General features: G+C 40.2%; 1 long non-coding RNA gene across 1 annotated transcript in view; it reads right to left on the bottom strand.

The window, feature by feature from the left end:
* The window catches only part of LOC139076151 (uncharacterized), a 140,428-nt gene extending 126,839 nt beyond the window's left edge, over positions 1–13,589 (bottom strand). Inside the window, exon 1 of the long non-coding RNA XR_011527448.1 lies at positions 13,234–13,589. This is a non-coding gene — a long non-coding RNA (uncharacterized lncRNA). The remainder of the gene's footprint in view (positions 1–13,233) is intronic.
* Between the last annotated feature and the right edge of the window lie 5,161 nt (positions 13,590–18,750).

Genomic DNA, 18,750 nt, shown 5'->3' with positions numbered 1-18,750 from the left:
TAGTAAAGGAAAGGGCCATGGAAGCAAAGTCAAAGCAACCAACATCCACCATAAGGAAGACACTGAGTGTCTACAATGTGCTACATACCCAGCTCAACACACTCCTCACGTATGTTACCCCACTTAATAACAGTAGATATACTCTAGGATTATTCTCATTTTACAGTTGAGGAAACTGAGGTTGAAAAAGATTATATAGTTTACTTATGCAGCACAGCTGAGTGGGAGTGTTGGGATTAACCCCAATCCACCAAAACTCTAAATCCCACCAAAACTTCTGCACCATTGCCCTGTTATTGATGTTACATGTGCATCCTTTAGGCTGGAATATCAAAAATACTGAGCACAGTCAAGTCAAACACCATCACCCCACCCCGTTCATTAGATAGCTACCCACTGAAGGCAAGGATAATACCATTCAATATGGTAAGGGATAAACACAGCCACACTCAGAGAAGCATGTTGGAAAGCACAAAGAAATAGTCTCAGGATTAAGACCAGATTTCGTCTTCGTTCTGTTATCAGAAAGAGAAGTGAGGCCAGAAAAAGAAGAGAGAGTGCCAGAGTCCACGGAAACCCTAAACACATTTCTCTGAGTGTCTCTCCTTCTGGGTCTGACCTGAGTGTATTTCACAGAAAGACAATCTGTCTGTTTCTAATCCACTTATATTTATTTTATTAAGACATTTTGGGCCAGAGTTATACGAGTTCCAAAAAGCATTATGGGTCTATTTTACAAGACTTTAAAAAATCTATTTCCTTTGAACAATTAAGTTCTATTTGCCTCAAGTGGTTTGACCAAAACCGCAAAAAAATTAAGATTGCTTCTAAATTCAGAATCAAAGATGCTTAAGCCCATACTAAACTCCATAAACACTCTTCTCTCAGGCACCTTAAACACATCAGCCTGTCTAACCACAATGGGGATCATCTGGACCCCACAAATGTTGATCATCAAACAAAGGCAATAGCATGATCTGCAAAAGGGGGTTAAAGCTAAAAGACAGAGGAACTAGCCACTCACTAGCTGTGTGGCCTCCATTGATCTGTTTCCCTCTCTGGGCCTCGGTGTGTTCCCTTCTTTTAAATAGAAATGGTGTTTATGTTCTTAGTCCACAGGGTGTCCAATAATCAAGAGAGAGAATATACATAAAGGTTTGACTCTGTATAAAGGATAATCTTCAATATTATAATCACTATATACTCTACAATGAGAAAGCAGAAATAACCAAATTGGTTTGGCCAGCAGCTTAACCAAAACTAAGATGAATTCTCCCAGTTGATAGCAAAGATTGGCTTTTCCAAAAAGATTTGCTCAAAGATCTCAGTTTACAGACATCAGCAAAACCCAACTCTCAGGGTGTAGTCGATGTGCACATCACTATGGCAATGGGTTGACATGAGAGCATGAGTTTGTATGTTCAAGAGTCTAAAATAGTCACAGCATAAATTGTGAACAAATTATCCAAATAAATCTAACTCCTGCCCCTTGAGCCAAGTAATAAATATCTATGTTAGGCACGGCTTACACAAAAACCTTCCTTGAATTTGATCATGATGTAATTTTTATTGCAGGCTAAATAGGGAAGGTTAATGAGAGAGCAAATGTGAAGGGAAAGAAGCTAATTTGGGTGAAACATTAACTTGTTCAACTTTCAGACCGCAGCAGAAAATATGATGGTTAATTTCACGTCTTTATATGGAGTAATACGCAGAACTGCAATGGTTTCAAAATGAACTAGCAAATGAAGAATTAAGTCTTCCAAATACTCAGAAACAATTTGTTCATTTTATTAAAAATGTATAGCAACATATATTATTCATTGACTCAAGTGACATAGTTTCTTGTCAGGAGAACAGAATTGTGAGAATTACATTTGTTTCCCAATGTATTCCATGGGACGATGCCAAAATGCAAGCTTATAGGCAGGAAACTTCATTTCCATAGTAGATTTTCCACGTGTCACTGCTAGTTGAAAGCAGCTCCCCAAAGACATAATGTCTGCTCCCGGGGATCACTAACAGCAATAGTAATGCTGAAGGGGATTTTTCTTAGGAAGAGTCTCCCTCATCAACTTTTCTGAGGTTTTATCCTCTTCAACCAACCTGGAACTGAGACCAGCCGGTGAGGGCAGAGCAGCCAATGATATTTTAAAGAGTTGGAATGTGGATAAGCAGAGGCAAACCCAGAATCTCCTCTTCCAGGAGCCTCAGAGCGCAAGAGCAAATACCCACCTCCACCTGGGCTCTAAACCAGGGTCAGCGAGCTTTTTCTTAGAAGGTTGGATAATTAGTATTTTAGAATTTATGGGCCAAGAAGCAGGTAGAGGATATTATAGAGTTGCCTCACAACCATTTTAAATATAACCATTTGAAAAGTGAAAAGCTTTCTTAGTTTGCAAGCCATACAGAAACAGGCACCAGGCCAGATTTGGCCCATGGACCATAGTCTGTCAACCTCAAAGTGAAACTCAGTTTTGAACTCTAGAATTCTGAGGCAACTCGATGTGACATAATGTTTTGAAAGAGCGCGTTCTTCTTTTTATTTCTTCTCCACTGTTCCCTTGGCCTTTTCTCCATTCAGGTAAGGTCACCTCCAGGTCATTGCCTCAGGACAAGATAAGTCAACAGAGAAAGAAACAAGAAACTTTTCCTGGCTTTCAAAGTCTGAAAACCTATGTTTTCAGTTCTCCCCACTGTGGGGAGCTGAGAGAGGAAAGGACTCCTGTATAACAACAGATGTGGAAGAAGAGGCGATGGCTCTGCAGTGGGAAAGCTTCCGACCTGAGCAGGATTAAAGGCTTCAGCAGGCGGACGGCATGGGTGGGGAACAAGCCTGAACGTGGATACAGTGCATTGTTAGGAAGGGGACCCAGCACCAGTCTCCCACTCCATCCCAGGCTGAGTGCCAGCAGAGGGAGAAGAGACCTCAGATCCCCTGCTTGACGTATAAGGTCTGAGACTAGATGAATCCTGGGCCCCAGATGCTAAGGGGAGGCCAGGAAAACAACAGGACACCAGAGAAAAGGTGACTTCTCAGTGGACTGGACAAATCAAGCCTGAGACAACCCCTCAAAATACCTCTATCCAGGAAGGACACACAGACAACAGAAAGATCCCTCATCCTTGGAGAGCAGCAAGGACGCAGGGCCAGTGGCTGAAGGAGAGAGAGTTGGATGTGAAGGGACCTTGCAAATGGCAATAGGAAATGACTTAGCAGCAAGTTGCAAGACTCCAGAGCAACGATCAGACGAGATGAGGAACACGTACTTGGATAGCAGCAAGCCAGCAGACGATGATTAAAGACTAGAGAATGAGGTAGCATCAGTAGATGCCAGCACAGAGAGACGTGACCAAGGAGGGACTATGGAGGTCTACCCAGGCGTTGGCCCTCTGCTCGCTCCCAGAATTTGGCACAGCTCCAAAGGGAGAAGCTCATGCTACGTTTCTGCCACCAGGCAGAAATGGCTTGATTCCAAGATTGAGTGTGGTTGATGGTTGTTTACAGCTATACATCTTCAATACCTGAGTTTGAGGAGTGAGATTTCTAACCACTAACGTGGCTAGTAAAAAAGCAATGGTCTGAAATGATATCCAGCTCTGCTACTAACTAGGTGTCTTTCATAAACAATGATCCCATTGAGCCCTGATTTTCTGATGTGTTAAAAAAAAGAATTGTCCAGATAATGGATGGCAAATAGGTTTCTTCTCTGTGAGCGTATTCAATAAATCAGTAGCCATTAACTAGGGCATTGAGTTGAGGAGGGTCCTGAGATTGCACGTGGGTTCTTCAAGAAAGATGCCACCATCAGTTATCGATGCTTCCCACAGATATGGAGGGAAGTGGAAAGGATGGTGGCAGACACAACACATTTTTCCTTCTCCTAGGAACTTACAGGACCTCTGAGATCCCTTTTAATTGAGAAAATCAGCAGTTTTTCAAAATGCCTGACACTCAGGAGTTATTCCAGAAACTCTTCTTGAGAAAATTTTTCACCAAGAGTCCAACTAGCCTCAGCAAAGCTGGGATCAGCTAGGTGAAGGTGCTAGCCCTGGCTGAGGAGGGAGACCAAGCCAACCGCATATTCGCCTCTCCATGCCCAAAGCTCATAGCAAAGTGGAATGAGCACTGAATGTGGAGTCTATTCCTTTAAACCAGTGAGTCCCCTGGCCTCTCTAGGCCTCACTGTGCTCACTTGATGCTTATCTCCAGGAGTGTCAGGAGGACCAAATAAGACAGCATGTGGAGAATGCACCCAGCACACAGCAGGCACTCAATAATTGCTCATTTCCCTCCTTCATGTACTGGGGACTACATTTGCCAAGAAGGTGACAGTCTACAGGAAAATCCTTTCTCTCTGGAATTTGAAAATCACTTATCCTAAAAATAATTCTTTTTTAGGCCTTCAAAGAATAGAAAGTTCAAAGATTAGAAGAAAAAAAAAGTTAGTTTTGATCCTCACATCAGAATCGCTTAGGGAGATTTCTAGGAAAGCAGACTGCCAGGCCCTGCCTTAGACCTAATGAATCAGAATCTCCGATGGGGCCCAGGGGACCGCGTGTTACCACAGTTCTGACATGCACTAGCATTCAAGTCCACCAGTTTAGCAGACACTTATAACCTCTTCCTACACCCCAAACCACAGGGTCCATCCCCTTCACCTCCTCAGGGAGGCCTTCCCTGACCACCCATTTAACATGGCAGCCCTCCCTGCCTCCCTCCCTCATTCTACTTTTTTGCATAACATTTTCCATTCATCGTGCCATCCACATATTTTACTTATTTATCTTTTCTTAGCCCACCCCACCCTAAATGTCAACCCCACAAGGGTGGGCCCTTATGGTTTTGCTCACTGCCTAGGCCAGAACCAGGCACAGAGTGGGCACTCAGGAAATATTAGTAGAGTGGTCTTTGCTGCATACCATGCTCTCATTTGACCTTAGAGGGCCCCAAAAGGGAAGGTCAAAGAGACCAGAAAGGTAGGCTGTGGAAGTTTCTATTAATGACATGGTTGAAAAAACACTAATCTAGACATTTTAAGTACTGGGTCCCAGGAATCTTTCCAGAAAAGAAGGAAGGAGATGATCCTCTTGCAGGTCCCTCCAACCGTGACAGTTTTCCCTACTAAAGGGCTAATCTAGAGCTTTGAATTTTCAGCTGCTTGGTTGGCCTGGGGGTGAGATGTGGCCTAAATCCAGGAGCAGAGGGAAGGCCAGTGACTCCGTCTCGTCTCTCCAGTCACTCACAGCATCCTCAGGGTCTGCTCGCTCTCCAACTGTGAGCTCCAGTTCCCACTGCACTGGTCTGCCCACTCCCTGGCCCATGCGCTTGACAGCCAAGACCAAGCCCAGCACCACCCTCCTATGCCTCAAAAAAAATGAGGGTGTGGTTCCAAGCATCTGGAGATGAGGGGGAGGCTGTTATTTAGCAAAAGAGACACATCATTATTTTCTTGCGCCAGGATCATGTTTCATTTAGCTGACTTGGCTCCACATTTAAACAGCATCCCCCAGGCAAATAATACAATTAAGCAAATGGAGAGGAGATTTAGTAACAATAAATTCCACAGAACTGGCCCTTCTTTTGTATGCAGTTTTAAAAGGAGCTGAGCATTTAGAAGGATCAATCACGCTGAATCTCGTGGGCTCAAACATTATATAGAAACTGCTAGTAAAAACTGATGGGGATTTGACACATACACACACACACACGCATATACACCCCACAGAAACGCACTCATGGGTTAGGCCTAGACATACTTTGCTTTTTACAATCCCATAACTAAAAGACAATTATAAAAATAGGCTTAGGATACATACGGAAGAATTCAGGCCAAAATGGAAAATAAACTACAGAAATGAAGTCTATCTGAGAGCCAGTCAGGGAGGGAGAAGAGCCCCTGGAGCTCTATGTTAGAGCAAATAAGGGACTGAATTAAGAATGGCGAGACCTGATTTATCATATCAGCTCTACCATACATATTCTGGGTAATTTTAGGCAAGACAATGACTTTTGTGGGTCTCTGTTTCTCTCTCTATAAAAGTTGTTTGAACCCCATCACCACCATTTTTGCCGTCTCCAAGCACCATCTGTACTGCTACTTACTTACCACCTTCATTCACAGCAACTCTTTTTTACTTGAATTTATTGGGGAGGGAAATGAGTATTTACTATACTATTTGTTGAATTTGCTACAACTTGTACATTTCTCATAATAAATACATTTACTTAGAAAGGAAGTTATTTGACTAATATAAAAGAAAAGCTAGAATCACTGGTCTTAAAATAGAAGGTAATGACAAAAATAAGTACAAAGGACTCCTGCTTTTAGTCATGATAGACTAGTTTGCTTCAGACCAACCCCTTTGCCAAGAACAACTTAATCTGGATAAAATATATAAAATGTAAAAATAAAAACAAAGAACTTCTGTTTAAAGACATTGGAGAGATACTAAGGCAGCTAGGACCTGAAGAGCCAAGAGCCAAGAAAGAAGGAAAGCATTTGAAATAAGTCTAGTATTTAAAGCACTGTTTTCCTCCAGGCATTTGCTGATTTGTAAACTTCATAGGACCCAGAGGCTCAAAAGTCAACAGTCTCATGATAACAAAAATTGAGGTTTGGGGTCCACCAAAGAGAGGGGCCCTGGGAAACACTCCAGATTTCCAACTGGGACCGTGAACGAGCTACACATTAGAAGCAAGAATGAAGTAGAAACAGCTCAACCCTCACAAAGACTAAAGCCAGGTTTCAAGCCAGCTCAAATCCAGGTGTAACCAAATGATCTACCATACTCGAAACACCTGACAGAAGCAAAAGAAAATGTAATTTTCTCTGGAAGAAGATAACATAATCCAGAGCTTCAAATTGGCTCTATAATTTGTCAATATTATGTCCAGCATTTACCAAAAATTACTAGGCATGTCAGGAGACATAATCAAATAACCAAAAACTAAGCAAAAAACTAGACCCATATGTAAATTAGATATTGGAGTTATCAGACTTCAAAACATCCATGATTAATAAGCTCAAGAAAGTAGACGACAAGATGCAGAATTTCACAAGAACTAGAATCTTTACAAAATGAAAAAGGCAACTCTAGAATTGAAATATACAATAACCAAAAATAATAGATAAGGGTTATGGCAGATAAGACAGTGTAGAAAAGAGGATCTATAAACAGGAATATAGGTCAGTGGAAAATATTTAGACTGAGCATGGAAAGCCAAACCAAAAGAAAAGTATAGTTAATGTACAAAGGAGCAAAAGAGGGATGTGGGACTTGGTGAAAAGCTCTAACATATATGTATTTGGAGATCCTGAAGGAGAAACAAGAGAGAATCGAGAGGTGTGATACTTCAATAGATATTTGCTCAAATTTTTGTCCAAACTTACCAAAGACATCAAGCTAAAAATTTAAAAATCTTTACAATTCCAAACAGGTTAAAGAAAACCACGATTAGGCATATCATAGTAAAACTATTTAAAGACAAAGACAGAAAATCTTGAAATTAGCCTAGGAAAAGAAACATATTATCTTCAAAAGAGCAACAGTAATGATGAAGACTGACTTTTGAACAAAAATGATAGGAGCCAAGGAACGATGAAATAACATCTTCAACCTGCTGAAGGCAAACAATTGTCAACTTAGAACTCTACCCTCAGTGAAAACATCCTTCAAAATATACATGAAATAAAAATATTTTCAAACAAACAAAACCTGAGAGAATACATATCCAACAGAAATGCACTAGAAGAAATACTAAAGAAAATTCTTTGGGGGAGAAGAAAATGATGTCAAATGGAAGCATGGAAACACAGAAAAGAATAAAGACATGGGAAGTGCAAATATATGAGTAAAACCAAATAAATATTGGCTGCACAAAATAATAATAATTTCTTGTGCAATGTAAGATATATGTAGAACTAAAATAAGTTCAACAATGTCATGAAAGTGTAGAGGGGAATAGATATGAAAACAACCTAAGTGTTCGTTGATGGATGAATGGATAAAGAAAATGTGTTAATACAATGGAACATTACTCAGCCTTAAAAAAGAAGGAAATGTTGCCATTTGCAACAGCATGGATGGACCTTGAGGGCATTATGCTAAGTAAATTAAGTCAGACAGAAGAAGACAAATACCAAATGATCTCACTTACATGTGAAACCCTAAAAAAAACACACACACAACAAACTCATAGATACAGAGAACAGACTGGCAGTTGCCAGAGGTGGGGGGGGCAAGGGGCAAGCAAAATGGGTGAATGGGGTCAAAAGATAAAAATTTCCAGTTATAAACCAAGTAAGTCGTGGGGATAAAATGTATAGCATGGTGACTATAGTTAATAATACTGTGTTACATATTTGGAAGTTGCTAAGAGAATAGATCTTAAAAGTTCTCATCACAAGAATAAAAAATTTGTAACTATGGATGGTGATAGATGTTAACTAGATTTATTGTGGTGATCATTTCACAAAATATGCAAATACCAAACATTATGTTGTACTCTTGAAACTAATATAATGTTATATATTAATTATCCCTCAATAAAAAAAAAAGAATGTGGACAAAGATAAATGGAGTAAGTATTCTTAGGGTCCTATGTTGTCCAGGAAGTAGGAAGAGGATCAATTTACATCATACTGTAATAAGTTAAGGAGGCATGTTTTATTCTCTAGCGCAATCTCTAAAAGAAGAAAACAAAGAAATGCTATCTAACAAGCTACTAAGGGGACTGAAAAGAGTAATAAATTTGTGAACTTGAAAGAAGACAAAAGAGAAAAAAATTAAAATAGAAAAGTTGTGAAAATAGAAGAAAATTGTAAGATAGTAGATTGAATTACTAAATACTCTAATTTAAAGAGAAAATGTCCAACTGGATTATCAAACAATCACCTGCTGCTTACAACAGATACCCTGAATATAAGGGCACAGAAAAGTTGAAAATGAAAAAATACACACAATGCAAACATTGACTGAAGAAAGTAAGTATAGCTAAACTAATACATCAAATACACTTTAAGGCAAGAAGTTTACTAGAGTTAGAGACTTTTGATAACCATGAGAGAGTTAATTCGTCAGGAGGATGTAACAATTTTAAATGTATACACCTAATAACAGAGCCTTAAAAATATCTGAAACAAACATTGATAGAAATAAAAGTTATAGTAGTCCAATTTACAATCAATTTGACATACTTCCTCAATAACTGATGTAACAGGCAGACAAAAACTCAGTAAGGATATATAAGATATGAACAACATAACTAACAAGTATGATTTTACATATATGTATAAACAGTTGACCCAATAACTATAGAATACATATTTTTTTCAACTATACATGGAACATTTACTAAAATTGATCCTTTGTTGGGCCATAAAGCACATCAAAACAAATGTCAAAGAATTAAAATCACACGGAGTATATTAATTCGCTGTGGCTGCTGTAACAAATTACCGCAAACTTAGTAGCTTAAAACAACACAAATTTATGATCTTACAGTTCTGTAGGTTAGAAGTCTGACATGCAAAAAATAAAATTAAGAAAACAACTCCATTTACAATAATGTCAAAAAGAATGAAATGCTTAGGAAAAATTTAACAAGGAGTAGAAAACTTGTACACTGAATACTATAAGATATTTTTGAAAGACATTAAAGAAGATGTAAATAAATAGAAGGGCATCTGTATTCATGGATTAAAAGATTTGGTACTGTTAAGATCGCAATACTCTCCAAATTGATCTACAGATTCAATGCAATCTTTATAAAAATTCCAACTGCTTCTGTTGCAGAAATGGACAGGCTGATCCTAAAACTTATCTGGAAATGCAAGGGACCCCAAATAGCCAAAACAATTTTGAAAAATAACAAAATTGGAGGACTCACACTTCCCAATTTCAAAACTTACTACAATTCTACACTAATCGAAACAGTGTAGTACTGGCATAAGGACATATGGAAGGAAATTGAAAGTCCAGAAATAAACCCACTCACTTGTGATCAATTGGATTTCAAGAAGGGTATCAAGACCATTGAGTCGGGGAAAGAATAGTCTTTCTGCCAATGGTGCTGGGACAACTGAATATCTACACACGGAAGAATGAATTTGGACCTGCACCTCACACAATGTACAAAAATTAACTCAAAGATCTAAACGTAAAAGCTTAAACTATAAAACTCTTAGAAGGAAACATAGATGTAAATCTTTATGACCATGTATTGGGCAACAGTCTCTTAAATATGACACCAAAAGAATGAATAACAAAAGAAAAAACAGATACGTTGGGTTGCACAAAAAATAAAGAGTTTCATGCTTGAAAGGACAACACACAGAATGGAAGAAAATATTTGAAATCAGATATCTGATAAAGGTCTAGTAACCAGAATATATAAAGGACTCTTACAAGTAAACAATAAAAAGAAAACCTAATTTAAAAAATTGGCATAGTATTTGAATAGATTTTTCTACAGAGAAGATGTACAAATGGCCAACAACGCACATAAAAAGATGTTCAACTTCATTAGTCATTAAGATAATGCAGTCCTGTCTCAAGGTTACATAGTAGACCAGTGGGACAAAATAAAAAGCCCAGAAACAAGCGTAGAAACACGCAGGCACTTGATTCCCAACAAAGACAACACTGCAAAGCAGGAGGGGAAATGATGGCTTTTCTCAGTTGCTGATGCTGAGTCAATTATACACCCAATGTATAATTGGATATACACGAATTCTGACTCCCTGTTTTATACCATATGCTAAAATCAGTTCCAGATAGATTATAGACTTGAATCTGAAAGGTTAAACAATAAAGCATCTTCTAGAAGATAACATAAGAGAATATCTTTATAATCATAGGGTAGGCAAAGATTTCTTAAATAAGACCAAAAAAAGCGACAATGACAAAGAAAGATATTGACAAATTGGACCACAATGTCAAAAAGCAAACCACAGGTGCCAGCACAGTGGCATAGTGGTTAAGTTTGCACACTCTGCTTCTGCAGCCTAGGGTTCACAGGTTCAGATCCTGGGCACAGACATAGCACAGCTCACCAGCCATGCTGTGGTGGCATCCCACATAAAATAGAGGAAGATTGGCACAGATGTTAGCTCAGCGATGATCTTCCTCATAAAAAAAAAAAAAAAAAAGCAAATCACAGAGTGAAAGAAGGTATTTACAATGCAATTACCTAAAAAAGACCTGGTATGCAGAATATATAAAGGACATTTACAAGTCAATTTAAAAAATGGCGAGAGCCTTGACTAGGTACTTCAAAAATATCCCACGACCAGGAAACAAAAAAGGGGGTACTCCATTCCATTAATCACCAGAGAAATGTAAATCCACACCACCGTGAGATATCACTACACACCTACAAGAACGGCTGAAAACTGTGTACCTAACAGAAATGTATAGACACGCAAATGAATGTTCATAGCCACCTGTAACTACTAACCAAAAACTGGAAACAGAGTCCATCCACAATAGAGTGGGTAAATAAATTTTTATGTATTACTACAATGGAGTAATACACAGCAATGAAAAAGAATGAATTAATCTTACATAAACAATACAGACGAAACTGAAATGTAACATGGCTTGAAAGAAGCCAAACACAAAGAATTTATACTGGATAATTTCAGTTACATAAATTTGAAAACTGGCAAAGCTTATCTAAGATATTAGAAGTCAAGACAGTAGTGTCTTTTGTTGGGGGTGGGGAGAGGAGAAACAGTTACAAAGAAGGGAACTTCTGAGACACTTTTAATACTTTCTGTCTTCATCTGAGCAGTGGTTACAGGTTGTTCACTTTGTGAAAAACCATCAAACTGTATACTTATGTGTACTTTTGCATATGAATGTATACATCAATAAATGTTTTTTTAAAAAAATCAAACACACAAGAGAATATCTGCCATCATTCTAATGCTTTTAAGAATTATTTGAATCAAATGTTAGAGTCATTTGGTGTAACTACACTAATATGAGTCCAAAAACTAAATAAATGTGAGTCCACAAATAAATATGCTTTTGGAAAAAATAAGTATACTTAGTGAATTCAAAACCATGTTATTAAATTCTGGTGAGATCTTGTTGCCTGCTATGCCTCTGACCCCAAGGCCCATCTTTCTTGGTTGGAAAGGTAAATAAGGAAGTGTTCAAGAAGTGCTTAAGATTTACCACCACGCTGAAATTGCTTCTTGATATGTAATGAAAATAGGATTGAAAAGGGAATTGCTTTCTCAAATGGGATACGGTAACAACCACTACTATGTATCATCTGGAATGCCTGGGCTAAGCACCGGAGACCTCCCCCACGCTGTGGGCACCCTGGCTCATTTGACCTCCAAGTTCCTTCCCGGCTGACCTTCTGTGACTTGCTGATAGAAGGCTGCACATTCAATGATAGCTACAGATAGCACTAAACTTAGAAACGGTTTCCAAAAGGAAAATTGAGTCAAGTCCATAAAAGGATTTACTAAAATGGGTAGGCATCTATCTATACCCCCAGTGATATAATGACCACCTCCTTTCACATGTAACAGGCCTAAGCTTGAGAGAAGGGAGCTCCATTCGAAGGAGGTTCCTCTCCCACTGCACGTCTGAGCTACCAGCAAAGCCGTCAGCTCTACTTTCAAAGTGTATCCAGAATCCAGCCACTTCTCACCATCTTCCAGGTTACCATCAGCCTTCCCCTGGTGGCTCCTAACTGGCCTCTCCTCTCTTACCTTTGTCCTCTCTCACTTTGTTGTCACAGAACAGCCAGAGTGATTCCATCAAACTCCAAGTCAGACCTTAGCACTCCTCTGCTCAAAACGCTCCCATCTCACGCAGAGCAAAAGCCGACACCCTCGCCGTGGCCCACCAGGCCCTCTGTGACCTGACAGGCCCATTACCTCCCTGACATCACCCCCTATTGCTCTTGCCTAGCTCTCTCTGACCCAGCCGCAGGGGTTTCATTGATGATCTTCAGCCATGCTAAACATGCTCACACCTCAGGGCCTTAGCACCAGCTGTTCCCTCTGCCTGGGGCACTCTACATCAGATAGCACCTGGCTCCCTCCCTCCCCCTCTTCAGATCTTTACTCAAAGTTCACCTTATTACTGAATGCTTCTCTGACCCTCTTATGCAAAATTGCATTCCCCCTCCATACTCCTGATTCCTGTTCTCTGCTTTTTTGTTTAATATTCATCACCATCTAATAGTCTAAGTATTTATCTACTTACGTTATTTAAAGCTCGTTGTCCCATCTCTTCATACCAGGAAATTTTTCAATGAGGAAAGCAGACTCTAGGACTTGAAACTCAAGAGAGAGTTTAGACAAGAACTTGAAAAGACACTAAATGTCTTTCTAGCTTTAGATTGGGAACTGAGCCATTGGTAATATTCCACTTGGGTAACAAAGCCCCTTTCTTTGATTCTTATTGGGCTGATAAAGCCGGAAGGATGGTTGAGCTGCTGACGAGAAGCTGCTGTTTATCCTTCAAACCATGGCACTCTGTCCAGTTCCTCCCTTTCAGTGCTGTAGGGCTCTCCAATTTCCTCAGGGGAGAAAACCTGTGGCCTGTCACTCCCTTGGGGTAGGGGAGGACAGTCCATTCAACAAGTATTTATCAGTTACTGTTAATGCGCCAGACAATGAGCTACATGCCAAGAACACAGAAGAATTCACGTAGCCTTTGCCCAAGGGGAGCTGACAGTCCAGGGAGCAGACGGGGAGAGAGGTGGTTTTCTCAGCACCATGATTAAACCTACAGAGGGCTGATATACAGCACCCTGCTGGGTTCTGAGATGTCAGGTTGCTGCCAGTAGTTTGTTGGTAATTATTCAAATTTGCAACCGTTCAGTCTCCATTTATAACTGAGAGGTTTGAAGGTTGTGCCTATGGCGTCACTTTCACTCTCTGATATGTCCCTCATGTGACGGAAAATGAGGTACCAGAAGTTAAATATCAGCCTGGGAAGGCCCATGGAGCGCGTGTGCCATGCACGAAGTCATCAGGGTGTGCACTGGAAACAGGTTGAGAACCTCTGCTAAAAACCTCTTTTTCCCCAGTTTATACCTTGTTTAAATTCACAAGTGGCAATGATAATGGCAGCTGTGACCGCTGCGCCCTGGTTCATGCAGGCACTGTGACAGGCACTGGGGTTAAGTTAGGTCATGTACTCCTCACTCCAATAGGATGTGTAGGTATTGATTTTTTTCTTTCCGTTTTGTTGAGATACAATTGACGTACAGCACTCTATACGTTCAAGGGGCACAGCATAATGACTTGACTTACATATGTTGCAAAATGACTACCACAATAAGTTTAGTTATCATCCATCATCTCATATAGATATAAAAAAGAGAGAGAAAAAAATGTTTTTTTCCTTGTTGTGAGAACTTTCAAGATCTACTTTCTTAGCATCTTTTAAATATACCATATAGCAGTGTTAACTATAGTCATCAAGTCATGCACTGCATCCCCAGTGGTATCATTATATCCCCAGTTACATACAATCCAGTAATAACTGGAAGTTTGTACCTTTTGACCACTTTCATCCGATTCCCTCACTCCCCATCACCTGCCTCTGGAAATCACAAATCTGATCTCTTTTTCCATGAGTCTGGGTTTTTTTTTAAGACTCTGCATATAAATGAAATCATACAGTATTTGTCTTTCTCTGACTTATTTCACTTAGCATAATGCCCTCAAGTTCCAGTCATGCTGTAACAAATGGCAGGATTTCCTTCTTTTTATGGCTGAATAGTATTCCGAGGTGTATGTATTATTTAACCCCACTTTTCCGATGCAGATATTGGCATTGGGGTTTGTGTTAAATATGTTACTCAAGGTTATACAGATGGTCAGAGGTGAATTTGGAATTCAAATCCAGATTTTTCTGATTCTAAGACCTTTGTATAAAATCCTTCTGGCATACAGCTTGGCAAATCAAGTAGGAAATTTTTGGAATCAAACTTTCCTTTGAAGAGAGATTTGATGCATTTATGAACCAATTTGATGCAACCAAGAACTAAGTGAAATAAGGTATGTAAAGCCCAGAAGCCACCTCACAGTGAGAGCTAGATGGTAGGTAACTCATCCTCGCCGTTTTCTATCACATTTGCTCTTCCTTCCTTCTTTCTTTTCTTCCTTCCTTCCTTTCTTTTTGCCTTAAAGCAACTACCACCTATTCTTTCTCATGAGTCTTCTGGTTGCCCGGGAAGTTCTGCTTAACTAGGCTGGGCTCAGCTCAGCTTGCTCGTGTGTCAGCTGGTGAGTCTGCTAGGGGCTAGCTGGTCTAGGATGGCCTCAGCCACATGTCCACAGGTTGGTCAGGTTTCAACTGGGGTGACAACCATCAGGCGAGCCTGGACTTGGTCACACAGTGGTAGTAGTGTTACAAGGAGTGAATGTAAGCAAGCAAGGTCTCTTGAGGCTTCGGCTCGGAACTGGCACTCCATCATTTCTGTTCCAACAGAAGTCATAAGGCCAGTCCAGATTCAAGGAGCCAGGAAATAGACTCTCACCTCTTAATGGGATGGGATGAAAAATCTCATTTCCAAGGATGCCTCACATTTCGTCTTACTCTCAGTTCTCCTAGGAGACCAACAGACTCTCACAGGCAAAAGAACGTCCTGCCTCCAGGCAGGTTCCCAGACTCCAGTTCAATCTGACCACCTGTTGTTTAGCATCATTCATTCTTAATTCTCTTCTAATTTAGGTTGGTAACATTTTTATTTCCCTTAAAATGGGGACTACCCATGATATCCTTTCCTAGTGGAGTTTCCATTGTTACCCTTTTATTTGTTAAGTACTCATGTTAAATTATTTTGGGCCTAATAGCTGTGAATAAGTAAGGCCTCCAGAGCTCTATTAAACAAGTCAAAAGCCCACACTAAAAGAACTCTGCAGGTCACATGTCACTCAAACCCCCTGGCATTGGAAGCCCATGAACCTGGCCAAAATCTATCTTTTGTAACCTCATGTCCTGTTACTAGCCCACAGGCAACCCCCTTCTGAGCCCAACCTTCCAAAGCCTTCCTCAACACACTGCAAAATTGTGTGTGCTCCTTACTTTTGTACGTGCTGTTCCTGCTGCCAGGAATAAATGTCCCAGCCTCTCTTCTCCACCTGGTGAACCCCCATTGATCCTTTACAACCAGATTACATCTCATTTTCATGCATGCAGTTATTCAACAAATATGTCGTGGCCTGCCAGGCCCGGGATGCATGGGGATTGAAACAGACTCAGCCCCTTCTCCTCATGCAGCTTACTGTCACTCTTACGTGAAATCACCCAACTTCTAAGTCCCTGCCTTTGCTCTGTTCCTACAGACGCGCACGTGTGTGTGTTTGTATGTGTGTGTATGTGTATAGATATGTATATGTATGATTGTATATGTATATGTCTGTGCACACATGTGCACATATGCACACACACACACATCTTTTACAGCACAGACTACATTAGACTCATGATTTGTTGGTAAATTTTTCTCTTCCTTAAGACTGTGAGCCCTTCACACTCAGGGATCACACCTCATTATTCCATTATTATGATTAGATCACCCAGTACTTTCCTTATAGCAGAAGTTCAAATAAACATCTGTTGAATAGACAAATGATGGAATGTCAGAAGGAAAAGATGCTCTTGGAGGCAGTTTAGCTCCATTCTTTCATTTTGCAAGTGAGAAAACTAAAACTCAGGTGAATTAAACCGCTTCTTGGGACCATAGTGCCTTTATACAGGGAACAATGTGGTCTCCCAACTTCAGAGTCAAAAGTGGGAGTGTTTCACATTTTAAACACAGTTTCTGGTTTTAAGTAACTGTATTTCGCATTTTATAAGAATTTTAAGTGGTTAAAATACAGTATATGGGAAGTGACTAAGACATTGGGTTTTTAAGTCAGACAGATTGGGAATAAAATTCTGGCACCGTTTGACCTTCGGCAAGTTATTTTCACCTCTGAGTCTCACTTTCCTTCCCGGTAAAATGGAGCTGCCCCTGTGTGCCTGCCCCAGCATGCTGGGGAGATGTCAAAAGCATGGGGCTTAACCCTTAGAAAATGTGTAGTAGGTGTAAGCTATCATTTTTTAATCATTATTATTTTGCCATTAATTTAAATGATACCTGAAAAACAGCATTGGCTATGGGTTTAGAGGTTCTAGTCTAACCACAGCTATCTTCAAGAGGTCTCCACAATTGTCGCCATCTTAAATCAGTCACAACAAACCCCTCGAGTTACGGAGACACTCGGCTGTCTTTCTGTCAGAAGCTTCGGGTGCAGTGTTACTCTTGCCACAGGACTCACCTACAGGAATTGAAGAGCTGGCAGGTGCTGAGCACAAGGGAACCAATGCATTCCAAAGGATGATGGCAAGCCCAGTATCGCAGAGAGAGTGACTCAGCTGCTGTTACCGAACTAGTAGAACCTGCTTTTAATGGCCAGAAGATGTTCATCTCCTGAGGCTTGGTTAGTATGCTGAACAATCCTTTTTTCATGCATGAAAATGGAAATGTAAAGGTTAGAACACTATGGTTAAGAATGGTTTTAAACAATATTTTATGGCATCTGAAAGCAACCCTTTTATCTTTTACATCTTCACTTTTTATTGTCTGGGCTTTTATGAGCTGTGTGCTTGAACTAGACCCAAATCCTGGGTGCCACACTCAAAATCATATGGTACATCTGTTTCTCTGACCGAGGATGTGGTGGGATTCTGCATATCAAACTCTTGCTCCCACCCCGAAATCAGCACGCTCACATTCCATGGAAGAAAAGGAAAATAGTGCACCCATACTCTCTCCGAAAAAAGGCAGCCTTGGTCACATTCCATGGGGCATAGGACAGGGTGCAGCTAGAGTCGCCAGGAGGACCCTTGACATCGTATTCACTGTCTAGAGCTCCCTGTATGGGCATTCACCTCTCCGAGGAATTGTCAGTGCTGGTGAGCACAAGAGCCCTAGCATGACCGTAGATGATTCGCAGTACCTTGTGTGGACCCTGAACTTGGCTGGCACTTTCTAGGCAAAAGGGGACACACTATCACCATTTCAAAAATCAAGCAAATGCCTTTTAGCCTTTTTCTAAATAGAGGATGGATATTTGAACAAAAACATTATTAATTATTTTAAATTAGTAGAATGTTAAGGGAAACATACATTGAAGCAAAAACTACGGTGATAGGAGTCCTGCTCTTATTTATGGAACTAAGTAAACTTTGTCTGGTACATGCAATATTCTCTTCCAAAAGGAATTTGTATTTATAAAAATTTTGTGCCAAAAGTTAACTGAGAGCCATCAGCTGTGTCTTGTCTGCATGTTTCAGTGATGTGATCCAGCATTCACCCAAACCATACTATAATGGCTGGGTGAAATGTGAGAAACAAGCAGTTGGGGAATGCAAATGGAACCATTGAGAACTGTGTAGCTGGCATATAGGGCAAATTGAAAGATGTGGTTGGAAATTATACTGGAAAGGTATGTGGGTGAAACTATGAAAGGTTTTGAATGTCAAGCTAAAAAGAAAAGTCTAGAATTAACACTTGAAACAATAGGGGGCCTTTGAAGTTTTTGAATGGATCTGTTTCTTGAGCTCACAGGGGCCAGCCTACTCCTGCCTCTTCTAACCTCACTGAGGGCCCTCACACTCACCTGCGATCAGTAAAAGCAAGCCCTACCCCTAGTTTCAACTACTGTGCCTGAATTGGTCAAGTGAACACCTGCGGGATATTTTTGTGTTCTCTGGTTCTCA

This window comes from Equus przewalskii, chromosome 15 (assembly GCF_037783145.1).
Source record: "Equus przewalskii isolate Varuska chromosome 15, EquPr2, whole genome shotgun sequence".
NCBI classification, from domain to species: domain Eukaryota; kingdom Metazoa; phylum Chordata; class Mammalia; order Perissodactyla; family Equidae; genus Equus; species Equus przewalskii.
The sequence above is the reverse complement of the archived record's forward strand: the minus strand, read 5'-3'. Positions and strand labels throughout refer to the sequence as shown.